This window comes from Empidonax traillii, unplaced genomic scaffold (assembly GCF_003031625.1).
Source record: "Empidonax traillii isolate 1590-97213 ecotype Southwest subspecies unplaced genomic scaffold, ASM303162v1 scaffold158:size1480230, whole genome shotgun sequence".
NCBI classification, from domain to species: domain Eukaryota; kingdom Metazoa; phylum Chordata; class Aves; order Passeriformes; family Tyrannidae; genus Empidonax; species Empidonax traillii.
This window is the reverse complement of record NW_020955351.1, coordinates 454518-472983: the sequence shown is the minus strand read 5'-3', so window position 1 is coordinate 472983 and position 18466 is coordinate 454518. Positions and strand designations below refer to the sequence as shown.

Here is an 18466-nt window from a genome sequence, read left to right as displayed (position 1 = left end):
GGGAACATGGGGACAATCTCTGTCAAATCTCTGTGCAAACCACAAGCCAGATTTACATCTGTAAAGTGCACAGCCTCATGCACACTTCCTCAAGGCTCCTTCTGCCTTTCCTTCACATTCTCATATCTTCTTCCCAAGCTACCCCCAGGAATTCTGGACCTGTTTTGCTTTTCCATGCTTGGCTTCTATCTTATGGCTCTTGAATAGCTGATAAAGGTATCCTGAGAGAGATGGAGAAGGTTAAGAGTTTCATACAGACCATGATGCACAAGATCTGTGCTTTGCTTCCCATTGCTCAAGAGAGGTAAAAAAGAAGCCAGGGAAAATCTGAAGCTGGACTGTGTCTGTTGGAGATCAAAAGTGTAATGGTGATTTACAGCCACTTTTACTAAAGAATCCTACATTTCCACTTCTAACACAGACCAAGATATTAACAATTAGGCAAGAGGTGCCTGAGGACAGAAGCACCCTTCTTGCAACAGCTGATAGAAGTCAGGTGTAGGCTGTCATTACCTTCCCTTGCTCAAAGAACCCTTCTCAGTTCACCAAAGTAAAATAGCATCAGGACTAACACAGAGACATATTTTGATCATTCTGTTCTCTATTCCTTTCACTGTCTAACAAACTAGATGTTACTTCAAGTATATTCTCTACTTATCAGCCTGGGCTCTTGTTTCACGTAGAGTTTTGCAGACACTATACTTAAGGAGTCAGAGTATGATGGAGTGCCAGCTAATGCTTGAATAAAACAGTTCCTGAATTCTAAAGATGAAAAGGAGAAAAAGAAAAAATATGTCTTGTAGAGATATGTCAAACTTTATTCTGAAAGTAGCACACTTCCTTCTGGGAAGCAGCTAGAATCCATTTGAAAAAAATCTTCAATCTGTGCTGCTCAGAAGAGGAAGGGGTTGCTACTCCAGCTTTTCTCTACAGGCATTAGGTCACATACAGGGAAGGCAAGGGAAATTTATATCACTTGGTACTTTGAACCAACTCTCCCCATATTCACTCACAGCTTACTGCATCCTGCCTTCTCCATGCAGAAAATCCCTTAAAACATCCCCTGTTGATATGTCCAGACCAGGATGGGAAAGAGAAACTCACAGGGATGCATGATAAGGAGCTGGACACACTCTTCTGCAGCTAAGCCTATGTTATTTCACAAAAACTCACAGTACTTCCAACTTGATCAGCGTATAGCTCATACCTTTCCCCTGCTACATTTTGCTATGGGAAATCCCATGCCAGAAGCAGTCATGCTGACCACCAGTTAATATGATTAACTGTACAAGCACCAAGTGACAGATGTTGTGTCTAAAAAGCAACAGGAGTTTGGCATGGGAAAGTCTCTTACATTCAGCAAATACACAAATGAGCAGGTCAGCTCATGTAAGTATAAAAGAAATAAAAAAGTATTCCACTGAACCATAGCTTATTCTATAGTAACCCCAGAAGCTACGGAAAAAAAACCACCAAAAACAACTAGAATTAATTAAAAAAATATTACATAAAATTCCAGGAAGTGCACTGGAACTAATTTTTAAAGTTAGCTCTTGCTTTTCAAGCCATAGTAACTGTGAGAATCTGTGCAGCAGCTTGGATTACTCAGACCCTCTGTGGACTGGTGGGCAAGGGAGAAGTGATGAGGTGAGAAATGCTGGGAGGTTCATCACAGAGCTCTGCAAGTCATCCCATGGACAGAACACATCCACAGACATACCCAGTCTCCATGGCTATGTGTGTGAGTGTGTAGGAAACTACCACACTAATATATCAGTTAATGCAAAGGGAGGTTAAAGATAATGGATTAGCAACCCAGAGCAGAAACCCTGGCACCACTGCAGTCTCAGAGAAAAATCACAGCGACTCCTTAGGGTGAGGTTTCTATCTCACTCAAGGCTATGAGCTAGTTTCTTTCAGATCAAATAAGGAATAGGCTGTGGAAGGTGAAGTTTTGTCTTAGGCTTTGCAAGTAAGACACAGCTGAGTTATGGGACCCTTATGAGCCATGATATGCTGGCTGAGCAGCACTAGTTTTGTTTGACCTGAATTTTTAGCAAACAAACGTGGCTCAATTTATTTTTTTTTTTCCATTTAAGTGGAAAACCTAATCTCTGATCAGTTTTGCAGAAATTGGATCACAATGGTAGATTGTGCAAAAGGTCATGAAATCGGCAAAACCATAAATGAGAACATACAGTACATCTAATAAAAAATCCTATTCTCATCCATGTTACTGCTAAATCTTCTGTCTCTTTTTATTTGGTGGAGGGGATAGACAGCCTTCCAGGCTAGAGGTCACTCATCTTTTAACTTGGTACATTTCTAATTGGGATAAAAAAAAAGAGTACAGGCATAAAGAACAGGAAAGAAAAAAAAAGAAAACAAAAGACGGGCATATCCCTCAGCCTTTTGTTTCCATAACATCCACTGATATTTCACTAGTTCTGTGGTTTTTCACCAGCATTTAGAAAGTCATTGAAAAATGTTAATGGTCTGGTGGCAAAGCAGCCATTGGGAATGAAGAATGAGCCAGTGATGGAATGAGGGTGTGCAGCTAATGATTTCCTACACGAGCTGATTAAACATTGCACTTCCATCTCTTGCCACCTAATTCCCTCCACCACTGATTTATGGAAAAAGCCCCACCATGTATGGCTCCTGCAGTTTTATTAGCCAGTAACAATTTAGCACCACAAGAGGCTTTTCCCAGCTTCTAATTTTCTTATAATGAAGAAGGAAAGGGGATGGAAAAAAAAAAAATCATTGCAATGTCTTTGCTTAAAGGGTAAGGGAAAGGAACCGAGGGAAGTTAGTGCAAAAATCTAATAGAAATATCAAGGAGGGCACCAGGTTCAGCACTTGGGATCCTGTTTATGATAAGAGGATCATTACTTCACAGAAATCATTATCCTTTTCAAGGCACAGAAGAAGACAAGTACAAGTTCCTATAAATGGAATCTGTCTGGTACTATTTCAGCGGGTTTAAAAATAGCTCAACACCTCATTTTCCCTAATACAGCAGTGGCTGCTACTGGGCCCTTTCCAGTAAAAGATTCATGACATTTCTTGAAAAACTAAGTGGAGAGGATAGAGGAACTCTGCCTTAGTTCTTTTTATGATTTTTAACTTAGTCTTTTTCACTATTAGTCTCAGTGCTAGAAAGAGAGGCACAAAGGCAGGACACTGTGCCTAGCTAGCTCTGGTCCCTGGAGAAGGACGAGGGGAACAGACGTGGGATATCCTTTGCACGAGGGGCTGTGACGTGGTTCACAAGCTACCAGGGGAAAAGCTGCAGTCAACCACCACTGTGATCTCCCTGGAATTCCAGGCTGGGAAACAAGATTTTTTTTTTTGTAGTGGAACTCAGTAGAAAACGAGTCACCAAAAGTTTCCACCCTCTGGGAGGAACTAGCAGTGCATCAGAAAGGAGTTCACAGTGGTCTGGATACTATTTGCCCATCAAACCATTCGGCTCCCTGAAGCCAGATGATTAATCTAAGCTGGTCAGTCAGGCATCCTGTATTTTTAAACATAAAGCCTGATCCCATCCCAGACTGGATATTCCTGCTGATCTCAGTGAATCCAGCACTGGGACACCTCAGTACACTCAGCTGGCAGGTTACCCTTCATTTTCCTTAGGCTGGGTGGATTTTCTGGTGCCCTGACAGGCTGAAGTGGTTGGGAGAATAAGACAAAAGACAGAGCCAGTGAAGGAGGAGAGGCAGAGATGTGCAGCCAGTGGGGAGTGGGCAGCAGTTTAGATTGGAAACCATTTAGGTAGGAGTTATAATGTATCTCAGGAATGCAGGAAATGACATACTAGATCAAACCCATACACAGCCTATCTCTGACATCAATCAGACAGACATTTTAGAGGGAAATACAAGATATTGCCTTAGCAAAAGATTATTTAATCTGCCCTGCTGATTTTTCTCCCTTTCACTCCATCAGTGACAGTCTGGGTTTCCACCTAAAAAAATAAAAAGATATTATTTAAGCTCCTTCCTAAATCACTGCACACTGCATACAAATTATACAAGTTATATGTAAAAGCTTAGAATTCTTGTTATGCAAATGTTAACGTTCACTATGTGAAAATTTTAAAAGCACTGCAGTGAAGTCGTTAGTGAAAAATTATTTCACCAAAGTGAAAGATGCATTTTGCTTAGGTCTCTCTATCATTATTGCAATGGAGTAGACTTCAGTTGAGTTGGTTTGGATTGAAGCTCCATATTATATTGCTGGTATGATGGACTTCTGACAAGAGCTGATGGAAGGTTTCTGAAATATTAGTGTAAAATTGAACTACAGTACCTAAAGAGTGGTCAAAGAAAGGACGGAGAAGAGGCAGAGCAGGTGAGGGAATGGACTGGAAGGCCAGGATGGATGCACTCACTAGTGACACGGTATAGGGGACAGGCTTTTGCTGGCTTCTGTGAGGGCATGGCACATCCCAAGCCCTTCCTTGGCTCAGGAAGCTTAGCTTTCCTGGGCTCTGCAAGGAACACAGGGGCCAGGTCAGCTTTTCCTGGCCTCCTCCTGTCCCAAGCAACTGCTGTGCTGCCTGTGCCTCATTTAAAGGGATGGATTTTTAACTCTGTAGCATCTGAAAAGATAAACTCATCAGAAACCAATCAACCTTTTTTGTTGCATTCCAGTATAACAAAAAATAGTCAGCATTCACATACAAGCAAATCTACAGGATCAAGCTGAGTCTCAGATTAGACTTGACTAGAAGCCCAACAACAGTGACCACTGTGCCAACTGAGGACTTCTTTCGTAAGCTTTCCAATTTCTTGGAGAAAGCCTTTTTTATCTGGATTACACCCAGTACAATGACTTCATCTGGGTCAAGGTTTTAACTGCCATGCTATAACAATGAGCCAAATCGTCAACAGAGAGAAAGCAGGGAATTCAGTGAAAACCCATGGAGCTGCATCTATTTAAAAGGGACATGAGACCAATAATTTCATAAGATCAATACAGACCTGTAAATTAAAACTAAAATTCAAGAAGAAAAGAGGTCAACTTTTTTCTGATCTCCCTCTCAAGATCAATTGAGTATATCTATTTTAATTTTGAAAAGCAAGCAAAATAAAGTTGGTCTAGCTATCACCTCAGTTATGGATGCCAAAGAGTAGTAATCCATACCCACATATATTTTTTAATTCTTCCAACTCTCCCCACACACATTTTTTATTTCCTTGGAACAGACACTGACACCTGAGTCCATCATTCTGCAGAAATATTTCCCAGTCTGCTTTTTCTTCCCCAGACAGATATGGGGATGATACAATTTCCCCTGCCATCATTTTGGAATGAAAATCTTTTGATAAATCTAAGATCTCAAAGGCATTTGTCCCTCTCATTCTCCCTGACTTGTGCACTGAAAATATGCTACAGCAGAATGAAATCCAAGAGAGAGAGGAGTGAGTATGTGTGGAGGAGGGAGAATGATTTAACTAAAAGAAAGGACACAGACAAATTTCCCTAGGGATCGAAAATTCATATTGACCAAAAGGTCATCTTGGCATTGAAGGAAAACTGAAAAGTTCTAGAAGGAAGGCAACAAAGAAAGTGTTTTGCATGAAGATATAATTCCATTAATAATTATGAATTAAAATAAAAGGTGCAAAACTGTTCTTGAACAAAGGACTTGTGCTTCATGCAGAGTCTGCACACAGCTTCAGGGAATTGTGGATTCAGAGAGACACATTTCCCTTTATATTTATACAATGTCAAACTATGATGTCCCCAAATCTTAATTGGGGTCTGCAGGCCCTATAATCATCATCATAATAAAAGCAGCTATTTAAGTCCCTGCAAATAACATACATTAGTGTAAGTCAATCAAAAGCCTTCTCAGCTCTGTATCACCAGGCTGTGTGTGTAAAGCTAAAATGAGGAAACACATGATATACCTGCTTGGATCCAGTCCTGCTCCCACTGAGGCCAACAGCAGAACTCTTGTTGACTTCACTTGCAGCATAATAGTGTTTATAAGAAAGAAGTATTATTTCCCTGTTGACAGTTCAGTCTTTGGGCAATATCATAAATATAAGCTTTGTATTCTCTTCTGTGCCTTTTACCTTGTTGCCCAGAAAATGCAGTTTTTGGATTTACAGTCTGTACAAGACAGGTGAAACAGTTCTGACACAATGACACAAGCCCACAATTCAGATTACTTACAAGTGGTGGGGCAAATGACAGGGGAGTGATTGGCACCAGCAAAATTTCATGGGGAAAGTAAAGAAAGAAAGACTGACTTTGGCATGTATAATTATGGGAAGGTTAAAGAGAGTCAGTCAAAACTCCAAATTGATAGAATTCCACCAAATTGGAAAACACAACTACAGTGATTTTGTTCCCCTTTGAAAAAGATATTTCATAACAAATGACATAGTCAGCATTACTAATGCTAAAATAGCATGAAAAATAGAGAAAAACACTAAAACTAATAGAAAACAAAATAAAGGTAACTTTTTTTTTCCTAAAAAGAAAGAAGAAAAAAAAAGAGACAATTTCAAAAAGGATTTGTGTCAAGAAAATATGTTATAGGCAGATTCTTGGAAACTTCTTTAATTTCTGAAAAAGATCCATTTTACTAAACTATGTTTTCTCATGGAAAACGGTTTCAATTAAGTTTTCCTGAACAGCAATATGTCACATCCCATATGCAATCTACAGCTGAGCACCAGCAATTCCCATGTTTGCTTAGATATTTATGGCATCATTTATAGCTACTCCATTATGGTGAGAAATATTTTGACTTCATTCTTTAGACACAGCCTGATGGGGCCTAGACAGCTGACAAATGACAAATGAGAGCTAGTCTGTGCTTACACCCAGCATCTTTTCAGGATGCATTTCAATCACCTGGCTGCATTACTTCCTCTGACCTGCATGTTGCACAGGGTTGCCCATAATCATTAAAACCAAAGGGCTAATCTGTAAAGCAGGAAAACTCTCATGAAAAAGATGACAAATATCAATTGTATACAAAAAAAAAAAAAAAAAAAGAAAAAAAACAATACAACAGGCTTGACGTGAATTCTGGTTTAGATTTCTAACATGTCTTTGGAAAGTATTTTGATCATCATATATCCTTCATATGGTAGAAAAACAAATACTTTGCTACTGCTTTCATAAATTGTACATGTGTGTTAGCTCTCAGAAAATGAAGTATTGCCTTCCTCTGTCCTCAGAGATCCTGTACCAGGTGTTCTTGCAGTCTTGGGTTATACAGAGAAAAGTCTGTAAAACATCCAGATTAGAGATCCTTCCTTGAGTAAGATTTCTATGAAACACTATGATAATTCTAATTACTTACTGAGGTTTCAGAAAACACCCTGTTCAGAAGGTCCTGCTGTCCTTTCATCCTCACGGGCCTTACAAGGTCTTTGTAGCAGTCAGCAGGTTCCTGCTGGCCAGGTGTGAAATGCTCTGACAGCTGAGTCAACTAACACCATGTGTGGTCTGTTTCCCTTAAAAGCATTAACCATGGAACAGATCTTTCTTCTCTCCCCTTTCTCCTCCTTTATCTCAGCACATCACTCCTTAATCACTTGGCTCCTAAGGAAAGTTTCAGACCAAACTGGTACAGCATGGAGCAAAGCCAGGTGTGGCTGGAGCTGAGCAGATATAAACTGTGTAGCAGATATAAACTGTTATCTCTTTGGAGGGAGGTTTTAAAAGACCTCACTGTGGAGAGCAGGATTTATTGTTCCCATTTCTACAGACAGCAAAACCAAAGCACAGAGTGTAAGAGACAGTACTTTAGGCACTTTATGAAAAATGCAGGAGTTGCTGGCTCCCAGCCACTGGATGTGGGGGACAGCTCAGCCTAGAACAGCCCATTAGTCTCACAAATGATCACTGTTGAATGGGTTTAGCAGCATTTTCAAAACGAATAAGATTTAAAAAAAAAAAAAAAAAAGAAAACTTTCCAAAGAAGCAGAACTAGCAAAGCCCAAGTTCCTATTGATTCAACTAAGTGACTTCCCCACCCTGCAGCATCCCCAGTTCTCCAAAGTCCTCCATGAACACCAAAGCACTGGAACAAGTGCACATCAGTATGTAGGATGTCTAATAGTGGTACACCAACCAGCCAGGCAGCCTGCTACTGCCAGCAGGACACTTATCACCTAAGTTCTTCATGTCCTCACCAGTGGGGGTGTGACCACAGCTTTCTCTGCTCAGTTTTAACACCTGTTTTCCATATACTTTTATGCCTTTAGTAAGACTTTTGCCCCCTCTTCTACAATTGGTTGCAATTAGATAACACATTCAAATGTCATTGGGCAAGAAAAGCAGCACTGTCACTAAGACTTTTTTAAGCAAACTGAACAATCAGCAGTACTGCTGGAATTTGCTCATCTTTAGCCCTGCTGGCTTGTGAAGGTGCAGTTGTATTCTTATTTCTGAAGCTGGTTAAAAAGAACCTAATTTGAAGACAAAGAGGGTGGTGCAGCCCTGATGTAACTCTTTTATGTCCCAGGAATTCAGGCTGTAGTATCTTCAGCCTCTACTTTTATTACCACAGCAGATTCATCAACGTTTTCCCTTAGCTTACAGAAACATACAGAACTCCCAACCACTGCCTCATTTATGCAGCTAGAATATGTCTGATAAAATATGGCAGGAAAAAGGGATCCTGAGTGCACCAAAAGAAATAAGGAATGAAGCGGAATGAAGATGACAACCTGATGCTTACAGCTATCTGCTTACCATCACACAGGCAGCCCAAGGGTTGGTCTTACTGCTTTTAGATCTGGAACTTAGGTTATTTTGTCTCTATCTAGCCTGCATCTACAGCTTTAGATATTAAAGCTGAAGCAGAATGATTGATGTTCTTGCATTCTGCCATAATTTACTGCTTAGTTTTTCTTGAATGGTCCCCTCATTTTTATGTTCTGTGTTTGTGACCCTCAGCTGCTCATTAGTCAGGAAGGTCACTCAGAAAAGAAATTTTTCTGCTGGCTTTCACCATGTATCAGCTCTGTTCTCCTAGTCCTCAAAGGAAAAGCCAACCTAAGCTTTAGTTACTTGTTTCTGATAATTACTAGGTATAAACATGCATTTATATATATACATACAAATATATACACATATGCATATATATACATAAGTATAGATAGATATACATATATATATATACACATATATATATATACCTATAATGGTATTTTTCTTAATTTTATTTTACAGTAAAGCTTAACAACCTGAGAAAGCACTGAAAACCACTAAGGCAGTTAACATGCAAACATACAAGAGCAACACGCTTTTGTTCTGCGCAGGTGGACATAATTACCAGTTGATGGTACATACAAGATACTCTTTCCCTCTTCCACCCCCAGCAGATTCATTCTTATGATCTCACCTGCACTAACATGACTCTGTGGCCATCATGGAGCAGCAGATGTGCTGTAACTGGCTGTGCTGTGTTCATGTCAAATAACAACATGCAGTGTCTCTTCTCAAGCTTCTAAAGAGATCTTCTGAGCACCATACACCTAATTCAATTTTTGGCTAGTGAAAAAAGGCAAAGGTAATCTAGTTTCCATTAAGAGTAGTAAACTAGTACTTACAACTCCTTAAGAGCACGATCTCGGGATTTCTTACTAACCAGGCAAGTCTGAACCTGGATGATGGAAAGGCCTCTAAGGAAAACCCAGATGCTGTAAAGATCCAGTAATTTATACAGGATGGTTTTGCTTTTTAGTCTGCATTGAACCAGTGCCCAACATGTAGCTGTCTTTTAGATAAGGTATAAAATCAAGTTCCTGATAACCCTGTCCTTATTTGCAAGCACAAAACTTTTAAAATCCAAGATTCTGGCCAAATTCCAGTTAAGAAGATTACATTCTGTCTATGTAAAATATTACCATTGTGTTTCTCTCTTTACCTGTTAACAAATTTGATGTAGTTCTTGATGGAGTAGAGCAGTTGCTATGTTCCACCCCAGAAGTGTTGCATTTCAGCAGGGAGTGAGCAATCTCTTTGTATGCTGTGAAAAAAAGCCCTCCGGGATTCTTTTAAATGAAAGGAGCTAAATAAATCTCAGTTATTGCTATTATGACTTTCTCCGGCATTTATCCATGGAATAAATGGATAGGTAAGTTGATTTTCAGGCTGCTCTTCATTATTTCCTGAACAGAACTATCTGAAAGTGGTTCACTATTACTTATACAAAATTTAATTTGGTGACTAATAGACCCAGGCAACTAAAGCAGGCAGAACTCTATAATCAACAAAAGGAGACTTGTATTTATTAGATAGTGACTGGGGAATCCCAGGGACACGAAGGTTCTGTGAACTTTTCAAATTGCATACTGGGCTTTTGTAAGGTTCCCAGGACTCATTTGAATTCACAGAACTTTTCTCCTTCATAACTCACATTCACAGGGCTAGATCCTAGTCCCTGCTTTGGCTGCTTTGAAATACAGGAAGAAATTCAATTCTGGTTTCTTTCCTACCTGGCTACCCACTCTTCTGGTTTTCCCCTAAGGAAAAAAGTCTAAAGATATAGCTCATGTGGCCTGGCTGTCTTTATGGCCTCTGTTGCTTAGTTACCAGGAAGGTCCTACATGGCCACTGAGCTGGCACAAATATGAGCAGCTTGATACTGCTTTTCAATGCACTGGGAGCTCGCTGGATCCATTCTTCATCCTGCTGGTGTTTTATTTATATACAGGGCTTACACCTCTCCATGGCTCCATTACTCAAATGAAAACCAGTATGAAATGAAACCAAAGATAGCCCAGGTATAGCTGCAGAAGTTTCGATCTTTGAGTTCATCCAGAGGCAAATTAACACACTCCTCCTGCTTAATACTTCAGGAGAGGTTCTGGCAGCAGCACAAGTCAGGGAAGGGTCATGTTCACACTATTTCTTAGACCTTGCCCCAGCAAAGTCAACAACAAGAACCTTCTAAAACCAGAGCAGTAAGGATTTTATATAGTGGGATCAGATTACTGGAGATTCAACACTGGCCTCCTGCCAGACCATGGGTAGTTATCCTTCCCCAACTCTTTCTTGTCCCCAGGATGTTCCTTTCACCAATGCAGCAGGATGCAGCTGACTACAATAACAGGGAAATCAGACTATTTCAGATGAGAAGTCTATTCTGGCCCAATAGGAAAAGATAGCAAGAGCAGCTGCTCAGGAGAGGTGCTTTCACATCAGGGTACTTACTGTAGAATCACAAGAAGAACCTCTAAGGAAAATATTTTTTCTACTACCCAATGATGGCTCATGATAGACATTCCTAAACCCTGAAGGAAAAGCCTTGCTGATTGATCCTGAGTCTGCAGATTCTCATTCTAGCACCTTTTGATAACTCAGGAGTCCTAAGAAAACACATCTTAATAACCCTTGGACACCTTGCCCTTCCATATTAGATGCTCAGATAATCTGATATGCAGATGGATGAAGATACACATAAACATCTAAAGGATGTCTATACATGTTGGACTACTGAAATGCTAGAATGATTCTCAAAGGTCTGGTGGATCCTTGCACTCTAAAGTCTTATACTGTCTCACATAAATCCTTGACACAGAAGCACTACACTAATATCACAACACTTACAGACCCTGCCTGCAGCTCAGTTACTGACTCAGCTCAGGTAGTTACCTGTATTGATTAAAGAGTCTGTGAAACTTCACTAATTAATTTTCATAATTAGCATCTACCTTTTTAAAGTTTAACTTCACGGTTATGCATCTCCCTTAACAGATAATAAGAGGTGGAAGTATCAAGCTTCTATGGAATAGGTGATCATTTAAAGCCTTATCTAGACTAACCAGGTGGAAACAGAGACTGTAACAGATATGTGCTAAATTATTTGCTGCTTCAAGTTCTTTTGTCACGGAGTCAACTGTAATCCCTTGTATAACTAAACTTTTTGGAGAGTTACCCAGGACTGGGAAGTTAAAAGTGACCAGTGTATCCCTCCTCCCTATAGGATTTGATGTCAAGCTGTTTGGAAGAAATCAGAACTTTGTGCTACCAGGATCACATAAAGATCTAGAGCCAGATACAAGAGTGCAAGAGTCTGGGTCTGAAGAGAAAGAGGAGTGAGTCACTGCACAGGAATCAACTGTGATTCTGGAGTGGGTGGACAGCTGACTCCAGAGTGGTGATGTACACAGAGAGGAGCTTCTACCATAAGCACTGAGCCAAGCAGAAAGAAAAGGAATCAGACAACATGAACTATTAATCTACTGCTCAAATCTGAAATGGAGAAGTCTGTGCATTTAATGACTAGACACTAGCTTCTGTCACAGCTACTAAAATGACAGCCAGTAGATGGAAGAGGTCATAGTTTAATCAATTCTCTCTCTTTTTGTTTTACATAACTGAGGGTGATAGGCAGCTAATACATTTCACAGCCATGTGATAAATTGCACTGTCACCTGCACTTTGCCTGGCACTCCTTCTTTGTCAAGGCTATTTCCACCATCCCTACTCTCACTCCAGTGCAACTGCACTAGAAGTCACAAGTGTGTCAACTTCTTTCCTCTGACAAGTGGATTTTTTCCATCAGTCTTTGTAGCGTACAACATCTAGGATGGCATACCTGTAGGTTAAACCTGTATGTTAAGCATTCATGGCCCCAATCAGAAGCTCTATGTCACTGCAAAAAGGAATGTCTCAGCTTTGCCCTGTGGCTAACTGCGCTTGTTTCTTGTTGCAGAAGGGCCAAAGAAGCAGAGTTTACAGACATGACACTTTCAAGTAGAAATAAAAATATCTGTGTATTTTTGCATTAATTTTCTCTTTCCCTAAATCTTGTCCAAGTCAGACTCTTGGTAGCCAAATCATTTGTTTTCACAGGCCACATGACAGAACAGCTCCCTGGCACTTGGAAGGATGACTTTCCATACTCATTCATGTCTTTGCCATGCACAATAAAGCTACTATCAAAAAAAATAAAATTAAAATCATTTCAGTTTATTGAGACTCTCCTTTAGGTCTTAACAGCATAAGCTGTAGGGAGCTACATGACAGGTGTATTGCCTGTAGTCCATCAGTCACTTTTCAGGGACGTGGCTTCTCTCTAGCCAGTACTCATGGATTTATGGAAACAAAAATGGGTGGTAAATGCAAAAACTGAACTGGTACATTGCCAAGGTCCTGAAATGTCAGCTTATCCATACAGAGTTAAATATAAAGAAGACCAAATTCTAATTCCACAAAGGGCAATATTCTACTTATGTATTTGGCCAAATCATTACCTTTGACACTGAAGTGATAAATCTCAACTGCCTCCATAAAATGAAGTTCCCAGCAACTGAATTGAGCTTGGTTCATATTGTGGATGAGTGCTGCACTATTTTTCTGCTCTCTGGATTCAGCCATCCTGAGTAAATATAGCAGCAGTATGATTGGAAAATTGCCCTCAAAGGTGATAAAATACAGGATTCATCAGATTTTGATATGTTCCTGAAAATGGATAGTTGTCCTTTCTCACTTGACAGCCTGGAAGAATCAAGATTCAGAGACAGACTGCAGAAAGCAGAACATATTCCTCGAAGGGCAGGACTTCACCCCTACTCTTCCACAGCCCTTTTTCTCTGACTGTCTATTTACCTCTTCCCTCCAACGTTGTGATGCCTTTTTTTTTGTTGTTTTTTTTGCTTTTTGCTTCTCCTAAGAGGACTCCAAAGAAGGTAAATAAAGCATTGCAATAAAGCATTGCAGCTTTAATTTAATTAGAAGCCAAGGTACTATTGCCTCAGCTCATGGAAAATTCAGCATCGATATGTTCATTGAGAGTAAAATGCAAAACCAGACAAGCTCTCCATCAGCACAGGGCAATGCTGCAGGCTGAAGACAAGCAGTTTCTATGTCTTTACTTCTGTTTTCGCAGTTTTGTTATCTCAGGGCAGCAAATCCCTTCCCCCTCCACCTTGAATGGAAAAAAATGGCAGTAGCAAGAAAAAAGGCTTTTTGCTGTACTTTGATTATACTTTAGTAAAGTTCCATGTGGTGGAAATGAGGAAGCTCCAGGATGGCTGACACTAGGAGATGTCAAGTGCTTGCCACTTCATATTCAGAGAGGTTTTCAGAGTATTGTTTCCCTTCACAGTCTTTTCCTAGAAAAAGTACACATTCTTCATGCTTCTCAATCTAATTCTTCACTGAAAGAGAAGACATTAACAAATATGATGGCAGATGGATGCAGGGGAAGTTCCCTTCTCATTAGTCTGCTTTTCCCAATTACACTAATCTTTCACCTGTGAAGATCAGGCTAGAAACTCTCCTGATCTTCATTCATCCCAGCCCATCTGCATATGAGAGGATGTCCCTCCCTGGCATTCACCAAGAGAGATGCTGAGCCCAGTTATGAACATGTAACTGAATCTGCTGCCTAAGATGTGCTGAGTTATTTTATTGCACTTACATATGCAAACAACCCATTGGACTAAAAGATGATTTAGCTGAATTGGGAATCCAATCAATTTCAGCTAATTTAACCTGCATCACTGTAATTCAAGAATCTGAATTGTACCTAAATCCCCAAATGGGCTATAATCCAAACTTTTTTTTTTTTTCTTTTAAAATTCTATCTGACTTGAGGCATGAACATAGTTCTATAAAGCTGTGACTAAACTTTATGACAGGTTAAGATAAAGAAAATAATTTTAGGTCACTGAGTAGTACTTTCTGAACCACAAGAAAAGAAGAACACCATAGTTTCATTTGTGACTCAGAAAAGGGGACAATGCATTAATACAGCACTTCTCAGAATACTGGACACAGGCTGTTATCAAGTCCCACTCATCATCATCATTCAAAATTCAAACCATTTCTTCTGAAACTACTCTTTTTATACCCTGAAAAATTACAGTAGTTTATTCTGCAACCTTTGCCTCTTTTCTGTTTGTGAAAATCTGGACATATGGCTATGATTTTTCTCGAGTGTTTTGCCATATGCACTGAAGTCATGGTGTTTGTCTCTGTTTCCTTGCTGGAAAAGCTCAGCTTTCAAATCAACAATACACACCATTGCAAACTCTGCATATCCTTCCCATGACTGTTTTATAATCTGTTCTTCCACTTCCCTCTGTCCCAGACCACCCCTGGCCCCAGGACATTGTGCTGGTAGAAAACAAGACAGAAGGAATGCAACTGTGATCAAAACAAACACAAAAATTAAAATGTTGAAAATGTTTTGTATTATTTAGCTGTCTTTTCTCTCATGACGCAAAGCCCTGGACACTGGGCACGAAGATAGTAAGTATGATGACATTAACAGCACCAAAGTAGTGGAGATATATTCTTTGGTTTTAGTTCTTTACACCAAAACCTCAAAGGCATGTATTGTTCCCTTTGCATCATGCTGTACAGAAGAAAGAAAAAGCTAATTAAAGACACTGAATTTTGTTGGAGCTGCCATGTTACTCTTATACGAGTAAAATACTTCACAAGAACAGAAAGCTGTGCTTAGAGGTTTTCGTTTTCCCTTTCTCTGTCACTGTAGCAGCTTAGAAAGTAGCCAGTTTGACTGAGAGATTTTAAGGCAGTGCTCCTGCTGCCAGAGGTGTGTGCCCTTATGGGACGGGGGAAAAAAATTATCCTTTGATTTGCAAAGTGACCAAATTGGACTTGGCCATCATTGACAGAGGCTGAATATGACACCCCTTAAGGTAATCTTTGCTACCACTTTTCTGAGCTATAACTGCATTTCAGTGTAGGGGTGAAAGGGAAGCAGAAGTCAGTGGAATAACCAGGACTCCATAGAGTTCAGTAATGTTCTGGTTTTTTCTCAGGCTTATCTGAGGGAGCCAGGTACTATTTTCTGTTCTCATAATAAAATTAATCTCCTCTTTGGTATGTGTTACAAATGCAGATTAGAAAGCCTTGGCTTCATATATCGTGTCTGGAACTGAGGGAAGAGAAAAGGCCAAAACCATAAATGAAGAAGGCATTAGAAATAGGAAGCTGTTGACATAGGATAAAGAAAGGAAGAGAAAACAGAAACAAATGCTCTAGGAACTTCCAAGTCACATTCTTCAGGGTTTTCCAAAACCTTTTGCTTCAGTGTTTTTTAGCATTCCCATACAGATCCTCCAAAAATACATGTGCTGGGCAAAGGCAGGTTCTCACCTACACAGTAATTTAGTACAGCAATTGAGCCCTTGTTTCTCAGCACTATTGGATCTATTCTTTGTTCTCTCACTGGGAACACAGCCCTCACAACAGCATAGGGTGTGGAATGAGCTGGCATCCCTGTTTGTGCTTTCAGGGACAAGATGATGCCTAAAAATAATCAACATGAGCCAGCATGAACCTGGAGCACGTACTGTAATTCTAGTCTAGGGCTGTCAAACAACCCTGCTAATGCACTCAGTCTTCAGCTGTATTATCTCCTGTTTGTTCCAGTCTGTGCTCCCTTCCCAGCTGCAGTTCTCTCCTACCTCTGCACTCAGTCCCAAGCTCCAGCTCTGATTTACCTAAAAGTTCAGCCTTGAAGTTAGTTTGGAGCATATACAAGGTAGATTATCTCATCAGTTGTGAAATGGAACAAAATCCCTTCCCAGAGTATGGACCTTGAAATTTAAGAAGCACACTTTCAAGTGTGTATTGTACTTTGTTTGAAACCTTATCCCTTAGTGAATGACCAGGCCTTAGGAAATTTATTGTGAACAGAAGAGCAGCAACAGGGGAGAGGAAACAGAAATCCATACAAAAAATACAGTTCTTTTCTTCTCCCTTTCTTCTCTGCCTTTCCTAAGGTTATTCTTTGCTTTATAACACCGAACATAAAAATGTGTCTACTACTTCCCTAAAGGTCTAAAGAAAAAGATCCCAAGAAAATTGTCTTTTTTTCTTGTTATCTTCTCCTGCCTCTTAACATTCAAGCTAAAAGGCTGTATATCAGAAGTAATTATTATTCTCCATATTGCAGGCAGGACATCAGAGCACCTTTTGCTCAAAAAAAAAAAAAAAAAAAAAAAAAAAAAAAAAAAAAAAAAAAAAAAAAAAAAAAAAAAAAAAAAAAAAAAAAAAAAAAAAAAAAAAAAAAGGTACAAAACATGATTAGAAACAAATGTGCTGGAAAAAAAAAGTACTGAAATTTTCTTGCTCAAGACTGCATTTGCTCATACACTGTGCACTTGGGGTCTGATTCAAAGCTCACTGAATTCAACTGAAAATCTCCTATTATACACATGCATCTTTTTCACCTCACGTCCGCCTCAGTCTAAGGCTGTATTCACAGAACAGTTTTCATCTCTTCAGGTAGAGAATGATATTTAGAAATGGTGAAACCTCCTGTTTTAGTTCTTTACCCCAATGCAGGTGAGGTGCAGTTCCACTGAAAAGGAATAGTCCCTGTGTCGCAACCCTCCACGTAAATTTACATCCCCTCATGTGGCATGAACTAAATACATGTCACACATGTCCTGTTATTCCAGAAGGAAAACAGCCAAAAGTTTTGGAGTACTGCTAAACATCAAGCTATTGAGTACTTTATCTCCAGAACTCTGATGAGAACCAAGAAATTCAAAAGCATAATGAGTGTCTTAGGGTTCCACGAGATTAAACTTCGTATTTCAGTTAAGAGTTCTTATTAAGGAATTTGGAATCCAGTATATAAACCTATGCGTAAATGTTATTTAGCCAGAACTTTGTCCTTTGGGTTCTCCTATGAAATTTCTGGTCTAGAAGACCGAAGACTTCAGAGTGAAAAGAATACAGATATGGTCAACATATATTGCCTTTTGTTTTTGTCCTTTAGTTTTTTTTGCCTTGCAAACATATACTTACCTTTACTTTTTTTTTCAATTTCTGCCTTTGGTTACTCTATATTTTTCCTGGCTCAAATAAGGTCTGTCTTCATATTTCATTGGGATCTGTCCTGCCATATAAAATTGCACATCATGCTTCCCGGGGATATATGCAAGCTATAAATCAGTACGAGCTAGAACACACTGTAAGTAGAGGACACAAAACCCCAAAAGAGTGCAGCTACAGATTTCAATCTTCAGATAATAAACACCAGGGAAAATTGATAATGCACTCCAAAACACTGAGGCATGCACACTCCAACACCTAAACACACCCACCTCCATATGTACACTCAGAGATGCTGACTGCTCTCTCCCAGTAAGCCTACAGTCTTTGTAGAAGAAGTCTTAGAAGTCTGAAATTCTTGACTGAAGAGTTTGCTATAAAACAGAGAATTCTTACAGGGAGCCTGTACTGGAGAGAGCCAACAGGTTTCATGAACATGAAAACTCTGCTGTGAAGACTGGCTGGGAGAGTTGGGGCTGTTCAGCCTGGAGAACAGAAGGCTCCAAGGAAACCTCAAGGTGGCCTTTCAGTAACTTCACTCCAGCACAAGGTATGGAATGGCCACTAACATATGAAACAGAGAATTACTTACACTTGAATCAGAAGCAAAAAAAACCAAACAAACAAACAAAACAAAACAAAACTTGCTGACATTGTCCAA

At 39.7% G+C, this 18466-nt stretch overlaps 1 protein-coding gene across 1 annotated transcript in view; it reads right to left on the bottom strand.

Moving 5' to 3' along the window:
* Positions 1-18466, bottom strand: part of AGBL1 (ATP/GTP binding protein like 1) — a 306575-nt gene that overhangs the window by 47351 nt on the left and 240758 nt on the right. The gene's annotated exons all lie outside the window — the stretch shown is intronic.